Genomic DNA, 5,000 nt, shown 5'->3' on the forward strand with positions numbered 1-5,000 from the left:
AATATACATGGACACACTCAGACACAGACAAGGACACACATACAGACAAAGGCGCACCCTCGCGCGCGCGCGCGTGCACACACACACACACACACACACACACACACACACACACACACACACACACACATCCACACACACACACACACACACACACACACACACACACACACACACACACACACACACACACACACACACACACACACGTGTGTGTGTGTGTGTGTGTTTCTTGGCATTATGTAATTTAATCAAATCGGAATATTATGTTCGGTGTTGATAACTAATCATTTTGTGTGACCATACTTGCAGGCTTGATATTGTGCCAGCTCTCAGCAGACTGTTTTAAAGGATACTTTGTCCTCATGGTGACCTCAGTTTCGATGCCCCTCCACTTCTGTGCTTGGGGTGAGTCCTGTCAATGTCTTCAGTATCGGCAGAGTCATGGGGGGCTGTTGTTTGAGGGACGTGGTGGCGGTCTCCACTCTGGGAGGGACGCTCAATCAGTCTGGCTCCGCGACTAAGCCATTATTGTCGTTAGTAGGGGGCTTAGTAGGTGTTGTCCTAAGTACGTTAAATCAGAACAGGCACCACTGAACACCACCGAAGTGACTCAGCAGCAGTGCAGGGTCTCCTCTGGTGTGTGGCCTCCTGGCGACCTAACATCGATGGTTCCCTGCGGACTGCCGACACTGGAACTGTGACGGACGAACCCGGGTGTGGCCATGTATGGGGCAATCAAAATGAGCGGCGTGGGAGGAATGCCACTGAAACGGTGCAGATGATGGCGCAGCAAAAAATAAAATAAAACTTTTTTTTTTTATAATAAAATAAAATCTTTTTTTTTAAGGACACTTTGTCTTTTTTTTTTTTTTTTTTTTTTTTCTTAGGGATTATTCTTAATTGTTTATTTAGTCTGCTTGTCATTTTACTTTCCCTTTCTTGACATTCTGTATAATTATGTTTGGTATTCTCGCCGCCACGCTGTATTTTAAGAACAACAACAACAACAACAACAACAACAACAACAACAATAATAATAATAATAATAATAATAATAATAATAATCCGTGCGAGCGCAACTGCATCCATCTTGGCCGGACTGGTTCACGTCATTCGCACAGCAGATACGGATAAATCTGGATTACCATGACATCTTCTCTGTCAGGTCCTCTCCTTTTTTTCCTTTCACAACGGGCAGAGAAGATGAGTTGGACGAGACAACCAGCAACATGTTGTGGTCATTGACAGATACAGGTGGCCAGATGGTGGTCAGACAGAGCGCTGGATTCTCGTCCACGTTTTCTGAGTCCGTTTCCTGGTTCGGCAAACCTTGTATTTGTATTTGTATTTGTACTGCTTTTTATCACAACAGATTTCTCTGTGTGAAATTCGGGCTGCTCTCCCCAGGGAGAGCGCGTCGCTACACTACAGCGCCACGCACTTTTTACATTTTTTTTTTTTCCCTGCGTGCAGTTTTATTTGTTTTTCCTATCGAAGTGGATTTTTCTACAGAATTTTCCCAGAAACAACCCGGGTTCCTTTGCGTGCGCTAAGTGCATGCTGCACACGGGATCTCGGTTTATCGTCTCATCCAAATGACTAGCCTCCAAACCACCACTCAAGGTCTAGTGTAGAAGGAAGAAAATACCGGCAGCTGAGCCGTAATTCGAACCAGCGCTCTCAGATTCTCTCACTTCCTAGGCGGACGCGTTACCTCTAGGCCATCACTCCACTTTGTGATTAAAGGGTGGAGATTTTTACCGACGTCCCAAGTTTGCAGACCTGCAAGCAAGCACCCTTCCTTGATTAACCCCACTTCGTGTGTATACGCATGCAAAAGATCAAAATACGCACGTTAAAGATCGATCCCGTTACCCATGTCAGTGTTCGGTGTGTTGTGGAGACATGAAGATACACAGAATGCATGAACTACGAGAGAGTCATTGGCAAGTCTATATTGGTCGTGTGACGGAAAGAAGAAGAAGAAGAAGAAGAAGAACAACAACAACAACAACAACAACAAGAACAAGAGCAAGGGAAAGCAGAACAGGTGGAAGAAGAAGAAGAAGAAGATATCCAATATTAACAGCTTTGCCCCGATTTGCCTCGCCAGTAACAGAATACACTGGAATATAAATATTATGGTACAGTGGGTGGCTCAGTGGATATGCGCCCTACCAGTTTGCCGACGATACTACTCTAGAAGGGCTGATTACGAACAGTGATGAGTCAAAATATAGGGAAGAAGTACTGAACATGTCAGCTGGTGTGATCAAAACAACTTGGAACTCAACGTATCGAAAACAAAAGAATTAATTTTGGATTTCAGGAAGACCAGATCTAACCCCTTACCACTTGTCATTAAAGGCAAGCAAGTAGAAATCATCAGCAATTAAAATTTCTCGGACTGATCATTTCCAACGATTTGAAATGGGAGAAAAATGCGGAAAAAATATTATTAAGAAAGCACACCAGCGCCTGTACTTTCTTCGGCGCCTCAAAAAGTTCGGAATTTAAAAAGAAGCCATAGTTGATTTCTACCGAACAGTCATTGAAAGTGTGCTAACTTTCCCTATTACTGTTTGGTACGGAAACATTTCCAAGGCAGAAGTTGCAGCCCTTAACAGAATCGTAAAAACTGCCACCAAGATTACCGGGGCTGATCTACCTTTTCTAGAAGACATATATTATAAGCGGCTACTCAAAAAAGCAAAATCAATCAGCCAGGACGAATTACATCCAACTTTGGGGATTTTCAAGATGTCCCCCTCTGGTTGACGGTACAGAAGTATAAGGTCGAAAACCAATCGCTTCGCAAATAGCTTTTTCTCCAAAGCAGTCATTGCCCTGTCTCTCGAACAAATCCAGTATGATTAACAGTTTCAGTTTCAGTAGCTCAAGGAGGCGTCACTGCGTTCGGACAAATCCATATACGCTACACCACATCTGTCAAGCAGATGCCTGATCAGCGGCATAACCCAATGCGCTTAGTCAGGCCTTGAGAAAAAAAAAAGATTAAATAAATAATAGATAAATACTTAAAAAGAACTACTACTAATAATAATAATAATATGTATAAGGCGCAAAAACTTGATGAAGTCAACTATTTGCGCAAAAAAATAAATAAATAAATAAAAAAAAAAAATTGTGCAATCAACAACAATCATCTACCTGAAGATCTAGTCATTAGCCCCATCCACATGTAATATGCGGCTTCTGTTCAAACGTGTGTGTGTGTGTGTGTGTGTGTGTGTGTGTGTGTGCAGTGCGTGCATGTGTGAGTGTGCACAAGTCTTTATTTTGATATGCACTTGTATGCATCCCAATTTCTACTGTAGGTGTATTTGTGTATGATTTTCTATTTATGTTCGTTCCTTGTTGTGTACTATTCCCCCCCCCCCCCCACCCACCCCCACACACACACCCAATATTCCATGTGACCCCGGTACACTTGGTCATAAAGACATATTCTATTCTATTTTATTCTATTCTGTTCTATTTTATTCTATTCTATTCTATTCTGTTCTATTCTACTAGGAAGCGAGCGTTCACGGGTTGGAGTTCCACACACTAGAAAAAAGGACACAGCACTAGAATGGGGATCTGGATGCAAGTCCTTTGGATGAGACGATAAATGGATGCCCCGAGTACAGCATGAACTTAGCACAGTCTAAGGAAGTCTTCGTAAGTGAGAGAGAGAGAGAGACAGACAGACAGACAAAGAGAGACAGAGACAGACAGAGAGAGACAGAGATGGACAGACAGAGAGGTGTGTGTGTGAGAGAGAGAGACAGAGACAGAGAGGCAGAGACAGAGAGAGACAGAGACAGAGAGACAGAGACAGATAGACAGACAGAGAGACAGAGGTGTGTGTGTGTGTGTGTGTGCACGCGTGCGTGCGTGCATGTGTGTATTATAATTATGTATATGTGTTTGTGTGTGTGTGTGTGTGTGTGTGTATGTGCGTGCGTGCATGCGTGTGTTTGGGTGTGCGCGCACGCGCGTATGTGTGTGTGTGTGTGTGTGTGTGTGTGTGTGTGTGTGTGTGCGTGTGTGTGTGTGTGTTTGTGTGTGTATGGGGGGACGGGGGGGGGGTTGGGGGCTGGCTGGATGCGTGGGTGCGTGCTTGCGCGAGTCTGTCTGTTTATGCGTGTGCGTGTGCCAGTGCGTTTAATCCTTTACAGAACATACCATTACTAGCAGTGTTTTCACAATCTATTCAACATTAATTTTCATGACGTGGATGTCAAATGGCATTGTCAGTATTGTATCCTCCTGTCTAATATTGTAGGTAAAGAATGACTACATCGGTGACTGGGTAGCGTTGCAGTGAAAGTTAGTCTGCATAATGTATTATCTTTTTGTGATGATGATATACTAAACTCCTGTCATCGTTGAGATCGTATAGTAATGTTATACTATTTATGTACATTTTCATTTCATGAACAATGTGCATTGTTGAAGTAGGTTTTTTTTGTGTGTTTTACATTTGATAACAATTACGATGGCATTACAACTATTCTGTTGTGATGAGGTTTTGTTTTTGTTTTTTTGTGTTTTTGTGTTTTTTTAACCAACCTTTGCTCGTGCTTTCTGTCAATGCAACAAAAGAATACACGGTCAATGAACAGCTGGTGCTTACTATCGCAGCCGCAAATGATAATAATGATAACATTCCTACTGCAACACACTGCTATTCGCACTGCTGTCACCGCTGTTTTTTTGTTTGTTTTTGTTGTTGTTGTTGTTGTTGTTTTGGTTGTTTTTAATTAACAATCAATACCTTCAGTTCAAATCTGCCGCTGGTACGACTGACTATTAATGATGCTGCTGCTGCTGTTGTCAACCCCCCCCCCCCCCCGCCCCCCCCCCCCCCCCCCAGTAAAATGAAATTAATGGGGGTGGTTTTGAGGTACAGTGGAGTTCTGCATGATTAACTAAAAGAGTCCTACATCTGGAACAGAAACTTTGTGCCTCATCACACATTGTTTTCACTC

This window comes from Babylonia areolata, chromosome 13 (genome assembly GCF_041734735.1).
Source record: "Babylonia areolata isolate BAREFJ2019XMU chromosome 13, ASM4173473v1, whole genome shotgun sequence".
Taxonomy (NCBI): domain Eukaryota; kingdom Metazoa; phylum Mollusca; class Gastropoda; order Neogastropoda; family Buccinidae; genus Babylonia; species Babylonia areolata.